General features: G+C 35.5%; 1 non-coding gene across 1 annotated transcript; it reads right to left on the bottom strand.

Annotated features, from left to right (window-relative positions):
* Positions 1 to 12537: 12537 nt before the first annotated feature.
* LOC116083972 lies at positions 12538 to 12645 on the bottom strand. Its single transcript, XR_004115956.1, has one exon. It is a non-coding gene; the product is annotated as a U6 spliceosomal RNA (small nuclear RNA).
* Between the last annotated feature and the right edge of the window lie 649 nt (positions 12646 to 13294).

Consider the following 13294-nt stretch of genomic DNA (forward strand, 5'->3'; position numbering starts at 1 on the left):
CAGACCTTGCCAAGCTGCTCATCCTTACTCTGTCAGAAATGTTGACATTGACGAAGAAACCTGGTTTCTGGTTTAGTTTTAGACTAATTCATACCACATTTTTTTTACCAGCAGTAAAAAAATGAAACATGCATGATGATTTCATTTCTACTCTGGAAAACTTGGTCGTTCTTGAAGAGGGATCTGGGATTGGTATAAAAAGCCCAGAAGAGGAGGAGAAAAAATTGTTGTATTTAAAAATTCACTTTTGTGATGTAAAACTATATTATATTATGCATAATTTTCCCAATGTTAATTGTTCTGTTGACCCCTATTCTCACTTGTCTCCCCACCTTTCCTCTCTTTCAACCCTTCTTTCTTCATCTTAATCACTCTCATTATAGCCCCACTCATGTTTCCCCTCCTTTCCTCTCCTGTCTCCCTCACCATACAGGCAAAGTAGACACACCTTGGGCAATGAAACTCTTTGTGTTTAATTTATTTTGGTAGTAGTCATATCCATGAATCTTTAGCAATTGTGAAGGAAAAGCATTATATGTAACAGTTATTATGGCTTTTTCATTTAGTTCATTCCATTACAAATACTGACTATCTACAATGTAGCATCCTTTATTGTGTACATGCCTAGAATACACAGATGAAATAAAGAGAAAAAAATCCATACTCTTATGAGCTGATAGTCTCTCAGGAAGAGTAACTCAATAAATAGTACAGTTAAGTATATATTACATGGTCTATTGTAAGGTAACATATTACAGAGAGTAAAAGAATCCTTGGCATGTGAATGGACATGGCAGTTTGTACTTTGATCAGGATGCTCAGAAGAGAGATCTGGGTAAAGTATTGATGATAGGGAGTAGAGAGATGGAAAAGAGGAATCTGAGAAACTACTTGAGATTGGCAGGAAAAACTGGGCAAATGATGGAGTCAGAGCTTTACCAAATACATCTTTTCACTATTGGAGCTCATTGTCTGCTTTATTCTCATAATGCTCGGATGCTTACATGGTGGCAAGTTTGAACCATGAAGAATGGATATAGAACTGGTTATGGGTATAATGGAAAGAATTCTAGACTAATTTCAAGACTTGCAACTTAGCTTTAGGACTTTGCCTCCAAATACCATGAGATGTAGGACATAGTCTTTTGGTCTCACTTTCTTTATTTGTAAAATGATAGTATTGGTCATATGATGCTAATTTGTTATTTTTCTTGGAGTCTCTAGAAAGAAACAGGTAGGTGGGTTGAAAGGAGAAGGAATTAAAGGGTAGAAAAAGTTAGAGTCAGACAAAGTGGCAAAACAAAAGTTAGATGAAGGGAAATAGAGAGAACTGACAGAGAGAAGAGAAAAGACAAATATAAAATTAACTAGGAAGTAGGGTGTCATAATTCAATTACAACAATACATTTGACCAAATACTTTTTCTTCTTTTATATTTCCAGAAAGTCTATTTTTGCTAAACTACAAAAAAGGAGATTTGATTCAACTCTATCTCTAGAAAAGGGTTATTTCTTCTTGTGAACTTTGGGCCTTTACACGGCACTTGTGAGGGCTTTCCGGCCTTAAATAAAAAAATGGTGTTAATTTTTAATGATTTATACATGAAGGTTAAAGAAACTTTGTAGAACTTTGCTAAACTACACACCTTGGATAACACATTTTAATAGGGAATGAGGATTCAAACAATTAGGAGCACATCTTTATAATCATACTTCTTTTTATGTCTTAATTAATTTTGACACCATCTTAGAGTATATCTGTTTTCAAAGAGATTAGCATTTAGCTTTTGCTTATCTAGCTTACATATTTCATTTTATAGGTTTTTTTTTTTTTCTGACTGAGTATTGTCTCCTTTGTTTGGCATCTTCCTTCCTCCTGGCCATTTCCCCATTTATTAGCACTGACCTCCAGAGAGAAGATAAGGAGAAGAAATAAAATATAAATCATTTCATTTTTATAAACTGTTGCAAAATCTGGAAAGGGTAGAGGTTGAAAGCAAAGGCCAAGTAAAGTTTAAGTTGCAGACTAGAAAAGATAAGACCTTTCCTTCCTTTGTGCATTAAAATTGGATCCATGTAGCAATGAGGATAGCTTAAAATATTTATGAGCCTTTCGTAGCAATTCTGGGTAGATTAAGAATGGTATAAAGTACAGAAGGTGAGGGAGTTAGCCTTGGAAAGAAGTAGGGCACCACTCTTAAAGAATAAGACCAATACAAAGTGAAACTCTAAGGCAGACATATTTAGAAAGTTGAGGAATGTATCCTCAACTTATAAACAACTTATAATGTCCATCCCTCTACTTTTCACTGTATCCCAGGCTCAACTCCACAGCCACCTACTGCTAAACCACAGGCATTTCTGGGGTAGTGTGGAAGTCGAGTGCAGTGAAAACTTCCTGGAATCTATGAAGGTGATTCCAATGAAGGGTTTTAGTAAGGGGGAAAGGTATAAGTCAGACCACCTTAAACTAAAGACCATTGATACATAAGTCAATGTGTACATAAGAGTTTTAGTAATGGGGAAAAGCCGTAAGTCAGACCACCTTAAACTAAAGGCCATTGATACATAAGTGGGGAGCAGAGTTGGAGGAAGAACTGGGACAAGAAGAGGGAGGACAATCTGATGTAAGGATGTAAATAAATAAATAAATAAATTTATTAATTAAAAATATTTTGGAGAAAGAGGTTTGTGACCCTCGGATTAGGTCTTCTTATTTCCTTGAGTTAGAATTCTCTAACTTCTACCTCAAATCAACCCTCTAACTGTCTTTGTGAATGAGAGGAGGAGCTTCAAAGAACAGCTGGCTTTGAAGAAAGTATGAAAACACTAGAGGGCTGATTGAGAACGAAGAGTGCCATCTACTGAAAAATCTCTTTGGTCCTCATTAACTGGTTCAAATACAGGAATCATCACAGGTTCAAACTAGCATTCTGGAACGATAAGAAAAAGACTTGAGAGGTCATAATGAGCTAATTTTAACATATGGTGATCAAAGGGGAAAACCAGGATCTAATATTAATGACAAACAAATTAAGATCGTTTACTCTTCTATAGGAATCCATGGGAAGTTTCCAACAAAGAATCACTTTGAATGAGGTGTTTTTTAATATTAATTATCAAAGATGAATATTTATTATTAAATGTTTAGAGAAATAAAAACGTTTAAAATGGCAAAATGGGCCAAAGCACACTGAGATGAAAGAGGAAGAATTTATTAGGTAGGGCAAGCAGACCTTTTCCCGGATGTCAAGGCAGTGGTACATGAATTTAGAATATACAGTGGTCCAAGCAGATTGGTTAGAGAGCAGCAACCGCATGCATTTTGCAAGGAGCGTCTCTCACCCTGTTGCCACTTTTTTCAGTGTTCCATATGTTAGGTTGCAACTACGGATTTAGCCCTTTTGCCCAAAGGCATCTGAACCTGAGAAAAGCCTAGCTAGGGCACTGTCTATTGTTCATTGACAACTTGTCAATTTACTTCCAGGCAAAATAACTCATAAACATGATAAGTAAGGCAGATAAAACAAGAATTCTTTCACACTTTGCAACTTTACTGCAAAAATGGCTTATTTTCTGTAAATGTGTGAAATCTCCCCTCTGAATTGTGACTGTGCACTGAACTTTAAAACTGTTTAGAAACAGCACAAGCATTTCACAATTCCTGTCTGTAATAAGATGAATGTTAAATATTAAACATGCATTAAAAGTGATAAAATAAAAGATTCTCAAATGTTCACTAATACCACTATATTTCTTGTTGATTCCTTGAGTTAATAAAAGTTAAGTTTAGCAACACTCCCCCAAAGACAAATGTTTAAGCATTACATTCTAAATTTGACATTTCATATATTTATAGTAGCTATTATCTAAAACCTTATTTCACTTTAAAAAATAGATATAGTGAATCATAATAGAACTAAATTCAAAAGCCAGTATGTGGTGTGTTAGCATATGCTTATCCTGTAGTGAAGTGGCTTTTATTTCTGATATTTATACACATTCCATTTCTAATGTACTGTTTAAATATTGAAAACTAATTATGAATTCTTTTAGGTAAAATATTTTAAGTAGACAATAATTTTGAAATATATTACTCTCTAAGGCAAAACAGTCTATTTATGTGCATTTATTTATAAAGTCATACTTTTTAATGAATCCATGTTCCCTGAACTCAATTCCCTGGTAATGAATTTGATTTTAAGCTTCTTGCTTACTGTAATAGCATCACAAAGTTACACAGAGTGCCCTAATGACTTTCCCCAGGTGATTCTCAATCATACCAAACAGCCCAATTTTGGAAAGAGTAAAACAGGAGATGAGAACAGATGGGATGTGATCCAGCCATCCAAGACCAAATTTTGTTTCCCCATCATGGCCTACTTGGAGTTCTTTGTTCAGGAGACCAGAGGATGCTCCCACCGATTCCAACTGTAGGGTTTTAGGGTCTTTGAAACTCACCCGCACATTTCCCCATATTTTATTCAGTTACTGTAGAATATTTATAAACAGGAACACATATGCATCTGTTACATAACAAATGGCTTTTGGGAAATAAGTGAGAGAATACACAAGAAAAGAAAATTAAAAGATTGTAAGGAAAAAGATGGGTGGAGGGAGAGGAAAACAAACAAGAATGCCTCAAAATAGGCCATCATTTTCTGTAGTATGTTATAAAGAGCTAGTAACTTGGCCAGAGACCTTGCCTATGTCATGTCACAGACACTGGCTATCTCCGATCAACTTTTGCCTTGTGAGGGAAGATGGTCTGTGATTAATGGGTGCCAGACCCGTTCCAGAATTTGTCTTTGAATACAGGGTTGCTATGAGATGTTAAAGAAAGACAGAAATGCAGATGTTCACCACCAGATCTCTAATTATATTTGCTGTGTGAATAGTATAATTGGGTACCATAAGAATTCTCTCTAAATGGAGCTATGCATATTTTCAGATGACACTTATATATGCTTTAAAACAGGAAGTGGACCTAAAGACCTTTCCTACCTGGTGTTTTGTGGGATGTGGGTTGTAAGCCTGTGTAATAAATCTTTTTTCTAAATGCATCTCTCTCTGACTTTCTACTCCCTTATCATGCAACCAGTGACTTTATTTTTTTAACTAACAATTTTTACATCTCATGTAATATTTCAGTTTATAAACACTGTTAATCTAGCTTCTTCATAAGCATTTGACCACAACAATCCTTGGCTGTACAGAGGTTTTTCTCTCTGCCTGTCACCCTTGGGAGCTAGTCATTGCTTGTTATTTTCCATTTGTGTTTTTCTTTCTTTTTTTTTCTCTTCTTTGTATGAGTGATAGGGTACTCTTCTCTGTTAACTTTAACCCATTTATTACGTGATCTATATTCTAGCCTGCCAAGGTCATTTTGAATTTTAATCTAACAATTAATCTAAAAAAACATTCTGGACATCGTACTTAATCTGGTACTCCTGGAGAGTTAGTGAGTCATCTTCCATATTAGTATCCAAATTCTTAAATATTGTTACTTCAAAAACATTGGAAACAGAAAACGCAGTAACGTAGGAGTAAAATTTTTCAGACTAGAGTTTGTGGTTGCAATGGTTCCACAGCAGATTTGAAAAAAGTTGTAAGGGAAGCAGTGAGGTTAAAAAAAAAAATGAAGGGGAGGCACATAATAAGAGCTTTGTAAGAGCACAAGAGAACAAAGAGGAAATAAGGAGGAGGAAAATAAAGATAGAAGCTAGCTGGATTTTGGTGCTTTCAAGATTCAGAACCTGATGTTGAATATGCAAGCATGGAATGTATTTGTTTAATTTGAAGCATGTAGTTTCATTCAGAAACCCAGGAAAAAGGCTGCTGAGTGCTGGACGCCAATTAATATTCTTCCAAACGACTGGCAGGAAGCCACAGTGGACGTCTAGTCAGAGACAGTGTGTCACACTACTGTTGACTGTAAAATTAATTACCATTTCTAAACAAGAACTCTGTGGTGCATATTCTTCTGGCATACTACACAGCCCTCCTGGCATTAAAGGTTACAAATAGTTATTTTTTTAAAGTGCTCTTTAGAGAACTCACAAGTGAAAATATTAACAGTCCCAATAATAACAACAAGAAGTACACTGCATGGAGGGGCAAGTCGACATTGTGAAAACAGGGCTGAATATTAAGAAGTGTCACCTACCTAAAGTAAGTGTTAGACATTCACATGATGGCATCAGCTGCTGATCCAGTGCATCTGGAGCTGCCCTGTCACCAAGGCATTGCTAACCAAGGCAGGGACACAGACAAAGCTGCTTCATCATTAATGTCACTGAAAGGATCCGGAGGAAAAATAGAGAGTCTCTGGAGACCTTGTCTGGACTTCTTGGAGCCCAGACAACAGTTTTTTCCAACAGCAGTCTTTTCCAACCTTGGAGCAGCTGCCACAAAGGGAAAAAGGAGAGCACTGACTCAAGTTGTCACTAAGTTCAAAGAGGTGAGACTAGTCATCTGTGGTGAACCTTCACGGGCAGGGTTATTAATGGGGAGTTCTTCTTTAGGGCTTTTTGAAAATATCACATTTATGAACAGTGTTAAATTATCCTGGGTTATTGTTTGGCATATGTTGACCAGTCAGGTTTAAGCTGAGAAAATTAAAATCTATCTTTGTTAAGAGGCTAAAGGGATACAGAATTCCTCACCCTGCATTGTAGCACATAGATTTAAAATAGTACCATCAATCTAGGGAAGTGTAGCTCTGACTCTTACTTGAGTACAGACTGATTCAAGGATTATATTCAGTGAAAAGTTATTAATGTTTCACAGGGAACCTAAAGGACACATCAGAATACTGTCCTACAGGGGTCCATCTAGGGTGGTGATATTTAACATTTTATCAGTCAGTGACTTGGATGATATAATATAGAACATGCTCAGAAAGTTTCATGGAGGACCTCTAAGTTGAGAGAGATAACAAGAATCCTGGAAGATCTGCTTATAATTCAAGATGACTTTGAAAAGTCATAGACAGAATCATTAACCACCGGGATAATGACCACTGTGTAGCCTAACAAGTGAGGTTTAAATAACTAGCATAATGAGAGAACAGATTTGAGTATGTACAGATAAAATGCACTAAATACAAATGACTTGATAAATAGCATTTACTCTGGGAAGAAAGGCACATGATCCTGGAATTTCATATGACATAGAGGATGATGAAGCATCCAGTGCTTGATTACTTAATTTAAAAGACACATAACAAATAGAAAACAATTCAATAAAGACAAAACCTAAAGAGCTATAAAAATAAAGGTGGAATTTCTGTGGTTCATGAGAAATTGACACCAAATGCCTTCCATTATACAATTAATTGCTGGTGTCTCCTGTTTACGGAAAGATAAATTTTCTTTCATTTCTGAACCCACAGTTGTTTTTCTTTTGATTAGTCTTCTAATTTTCTCTTAATTTAGAAGTTATGAATATAGTTCATGCCATTTACAGCTCACTCATTTTAGTTTTGTTATAGAGTTCATCTCTAGTCATTTAAAGAACTTAATCCTATACAGACTGGATCCTGTCAGTGTTAATCAATGAAGAAAAGTCACATTGAAGGGATGACATATTTGTACATGAGGCATTCTCTAGGTAACATTCAATTTGGATCGTCTCTTTAGATCAGAAGACTTGATTCCATATACTATTATGTTTAACTTATTATCTCACATTCTTCTAAGAGATGATGGGTTTCTTGGCATTATCATTCAAATGTACCAGGTACTTGAACTGTATTGATCCCCCTATTGCACTCTTCTCCTGTTTCTCTCCCTGCCCACTAGTCTTTTTCCTCTTGCAAATCATCCCGTCCTACTTCCCACTCTACACCTTAAGTTTATATCAGCTTTAGAACAGTGTGCAAAAAGGAAAGAGCAAGAATCTGAACCTAGATAACAGGCAGTTGGACATGTTGCAAAGAGGATGCCTTTAGAGGAGTGAATATCCTCTGTTTCAGGTAGTGACTAAGTTAAGTAGCAAAAATTCCAGATACTAAGGACTTTTGAAGTGTGAATTCAGTCACAGAAAGACCTTTTACTTTCACTATTGCTTTTTAATTACTAATTTAAAGAATCATCTACACTCATGTGCCTTGCTACTAGCAGTTGACTTCATGTTAGAATTACTTCACCAGCATTTAGAAGTCCTGCGGTCTATGTTCTAACCTCAAGAGATCTTGTGGTTCTGACTTAGGCGGCCTGGAAGATGTACCTGGGAATAAAGGTACAAAAGCAGAGCTAGTTCCACAGGTCTGCTATTTTGCAGAGCCAGTAATGACATGTAGTTAGAATTCATATTTGTGTCTGCTCATAGTGGCCCTGTCTTCTCTCGATGGCTCTAGCTGCCTTCTGTTTAGCTTTTGTCATGCTTTACTTTCCGGACTTTTGAGCCAACTGCCAATTGCATGATATCACACTTTGCTGTCTCTGACTGTTACTGTAGGTACCCTTTCCTGCTTTTGCTAAGCTCTCAGACATTTGTGTTGTCCTTAAAGGCTTTGGTTCCAGCTTGTTTGTTTGTTTTTTTTTTGTTTGTTTGTTTCTGTGAAATGAGAGGACAGCATTCTAAGACAGGTCAACATAGAGCAAGTTGGGATGTGGAACTAACCAACCATATTACCATGTGGGGTTATTTTAACCATCAATAGAAACAGGTTATGAGAAGAATCTCTTCATAGAACCAAAATGGAAAGGAACACAATGTTATATAGACTGAAGTTCTTATCTCTTTAATATCAAACTCAATGCTTTGTCGTGTGTGTGTGTGTGTGTGTGTGTGTGTGTGTGTGTGTGTGTATCAGTGCACAAAGCTATGTTCTATAAATCCTAAAGTCAGTATATATTGTTCACATTATGGTATTTCACCAGCTATTTTTTAACCAATTTATTTTAAAAATCACTTAAACTGAAACACTAGGTAAATCATTGTTGTGAACCAGTTATCTTGAAATGATAACTTCAGTCAAATTCTGAAGCCTAGAGTTCAGGATAGAATTAAACTACAAAATGGTATTTATAGAAGCCTCTTCTTTATGGTTGTTCATGTGACAAAACCACTACTCTGTTACTATCTATCTATAGAAAACTAATGAGAGATTCATGATATATTAGTAATCTACAACTTGTTTGGTTCAAATATCAAGTTAGGCATTATTTCCTTGACATGAATAATGTCTTATTGAGTACAATCTATATAGTAACTGTTCACTAAAATTTTTTTGAAAAATGCTTTAATCTCTGTGTTTCTTCAACACTACTTTCCATTATCTCATATTTAAAACTCCTACTTCTTTCCCATGCTCTTGGCATTATTCTATTTGTTTTAGTTTCTTTTGCCTTTAAAAGAGGAGGAGAAAGGTGACTGGTATCTACAATAATTTAAAGAATAATTTCCTACAACAGAGACTAGCTTCTTATAATCTTCAATAGACTTTGGAGAGTTTACGCAGGCTCAATATCTTGTCTGTTTGTCTTGCTGGAATTCAAAATTGAATTGGGAAGAATACAATATTTTAATAGATAAGATCAATAAAATCAATAGGGTAAAATTCCAATACCTTAAACTATTATCACAGCTATATTGGGATGATTTTATTTTAGTTAAAATATTAATTAGTGATTAGCTTCAGTTAAAGTTTTAATGTAGTATGTGAGACTTTTAATCACTTAAAATATCTCATGAAAAATATTTAAAAAATAAATAAATGAATAAAATAAAATAAAAGAATATATTATGGTGAAAATAGACATTAAGCTGGCATGGGAGTTTCTGTGTATAGAACAAACTGAAAGCTCTCAGTTTCTTCACAGGATTGAGCTGACAGTATCTTACTTTTAAATAAGAAAAAAACAGCTTTAATTTTCTATTTAGTTAGAGTTAAAGCAGACACATTTTTATGATCTTCATATCATTAATTTCTGTATCCTTCCTCACATGTTAGTATTTTATTTTTTTCTTTGTTACCCAGTGATGATACTTTCAACTTTGAAGGTAGGTATCTAAAATTTATTTGAATTTAAAAATTCAATTTTGGACTTTATTAAAAGAAGTATCTAGAACAGAATTCTTAAATATAAGAAGAATCCCAAAGAAGGACGTAAGGTAATGTGAAGTTTCTATGTGTCCAAGACTGTTTTCTTTAAAAAGACAGAGCCATCCCTAAAATTTCACCTGGGCTCCCTCATTAGGAGGCAGGCATGGGGGTAGGGCTCCTAGGTGAGGCAACTTTGAGGTTCAGATCTGTTATTTTAGTCTTGGCTTCTGCTGAGAAAATGGTACTCCCTGGAGATGTTTTACACCTATTAATAAAAAGATAGTATAAAATTGAATAATGGTGTCTGCTTCCATAAAAAGGGAAACGACTCAAGGGACTCAGCTCCCAAAGTGCTTTCATAAATAAGGAACTAATGCTCACCACTAATTTTCTAGTCTGATTTTTAAGACTAGAATCATATTTTCCAGTTAATAGTGACCTATTTTTGAGCAAGATTCTCATTCTGTCCAAGCCCTCAAGGAGATAATTACTATACAAGGGTGTCTCTATTTTCATCAAACTGAATCACCTGTCAATTGTTCTATGTTGGCAGTATTGGTTGCTTTTTGTGCCTGTACTCTCCCATTCTTGTGCCCTCTACCTCAGATGTGGCTGATAAAAGTACCACAGAGATGAAAAAAGCTTGTTGCCTAACTCCTATATGGTGGCTATGTACTCGGTCCCACACCTTCTCAGCCATGGTGTCTTTCCTATCCTTCTTCTAGCATAGTGGATCTCTTTTTTCCTCCCTCCCTGTGCTTTGCCCAGGAATCGTAAACATCTTGTCTTTGTCTGCCATGCCCAGCCATTAGCTGCTTGCAACTTTATTTACCAATCAGAACCAACTGTGGACAGGGCATGTATCTTACTTGTAGACCTCCTGATTCTCATGCACTTATGGGGACCCAAATTAAGATAATATAAGTAGCATTAAGCCAAACCCAGTACAAGCTGGCTTCTAACGAGCTAGGGTGAAGGTCTTAAAGCTCATGCTCACAGTGACACACTATCTCCAACAAAGCTACATCTACTCCAAGAAGTCCACAGCTCCTAATGTGCCACTCCCCTGAGCCAAGCATATTCAAACCACCACAAGTGTCTATGGTAAGAATCTGGTTAACTTTGCTGGGTTCTTTTCTTCAGAGTCTCACAAGATAAGAGTGATTGTGTTTACTAAGGTGTGATCTCAACCATTGATATATTGGCTTCTGAATGCACATGAGTGTTGGCAATGTTCCACACTGTAAGCTGTAGATCTCAGACTCTCATTGGTTAGGGGTAAAGGCCACCTTCTCCCTTTACAATATCCTCTTCATAAAGCAACTCACAACATGGAAATTTTCCTTATTAAATCCAGAAAAGGAAACAATCTTCCTTTATAGCAACCGTTACATATTTATAAAGTAACCACAAAATATGAACATATCTCAATAAAGATTTAGAAGAGATGTACTTAGCAGCAATATAAACAAAAACTGTATGTGTAGAATAGACAAATGGGCCAAATTCAGCAACCATACTTAATCAAGTGAAAAGGTGAAAGTCTTGTTATAGAAGTATTTTGAAGAAACAGTTCTTATTATACATAGCTTCATAGAATAAATGAAGAATGGATTAAGCCAGAGGATTTTAGCCTTTCCTGATTCTAAGAATTTCTCTGAGTTTTTATTAAACTACATGGTATTAGGGCTCATCCTTGGATATTTTGACTAAGTATATTTGATCAGTTTTGGAGTTCCATGATTAAACAATATGTAGAAAAACTGATTTAAGTGTCTTGATGAATCTCTATGTGCAGTTGCTGATGTATCCAGCATTGGAGCATTGGAGTGCAGATCAGACCAGTATGGAAGAGGGAGAGCAGTGAAGCAATAACTATTTTCTGTACAGTTGGGAAATACTGGAGAGTAGAAGCGCAGTGCCTGGGGAATCTCCAGCACAGGATTACAGCTGTTCACTTAGTTTGAAAATCATTTGAGGACAAAATTTTAGTAAAGAAGAAGAAAAAAATTGTGAATAGATTCTGACATCTTTACAAATGGAGGAAATGAAACATATTTGAAATTTAACATGAGGTAAGAATTATGATACATGATTCATGTGTAACACAAGGCAAATATAGGGGTAGATAGAAATCAATGAACACTAAATGGAAAGCTTCCATTTTGAATTTCAGGAACAGGGCATGTGAAGAGAAGAATAATCATGGAGCCAGCTTATAAGGGTGAAAAGAAATGTCTTGAGTCTCTCAAAGAGCATAGATTATTTTCAAATTATGTTGAAAATTGAAGTAAAATAAGGACATGCAAGCAAAGCCTTCATGCCATCCATTCAAGGACACACTGAAGAATTTTCTTTTCTTTTTCTCCCCACACAGCATAGTTATTTATTCAACTAACAAGTTAATATAGAACACCCACCTGTTTTCTTATTAAGAAGTATTGATAATAGCAAATAAGGCAAACAGGTCTTTGCGACAATGGGACTTAAAATGTAGTGGAGTTTTATAAGGCTTCATCCTCCTGAGTGTGCACAGGGGCCACGCTAATCTCTGTATTGTTCCAATTTTAGTATATGTGCTACGGAAGTGAGCACAAGAGTTTTCAATATCTTAAGGGAGTCATAATTTTCTGAGATGATATACTTTTACATAGAATTATATATATATATATATATATATAATCATGGCTTCTGCAGCACGCATTTCTTTCTTTCTTTTGTATACTGCATTTGTCAAGTTAAAAGGGCTGAGCTGTGTTGATTAACTATCTAAATGTTTAATCAATACAGCAAAAGGAAGATACATTCTGGCTGTGAAAGACCTTGGAAAGATCCCACTTGCCTTATTCTCCACCCTCAAGAGGAACATCAATGAACTATTACATGGTCCCTGCATATCAATGTAGCAAGGCTTAGACAAATACAATGTTAATGGATAATTGTGGGTCACCTTGTCAAAATATGTTAAATGCCCCTTGAGTATGTTTTTTTCTCCTTATTAAAAATGACAGTAAACTGTGACCTTGTTGATATCAAACATGCTTTCAGGAAGCAAATATTATTATTCAGTCTCTAAAATGGTTTATTGATTTACGGGTCAAAAATTAATTAGAATTAAATTATAAAACATACATTCTGTGTTGATAGAGGTGGTAATTGTATGGCAAAGCGCTAAACTAAAATGTCTAACTTAGTTTAGGAACAATACCTTTATGAACATTCATTCAGAACACACTCACAAGCA

The sequence above is a fragment of the Mastomys coucha genome, unplaced genomic scaffold (genome assembly GCF_008632895.1).
Source record: "Mastomys coucha isolate ucsf_1 unplaced genomic scaffold, UCSF_Mcou_1 pScaffold8, whole genome shotgun sequence".
Classification (NCBI taxonomy): Eukaryota; Metazoa; Chordata; class Mammalia; order Rodentia; family Muridae; genus Mastomys; species Mastomys coucha.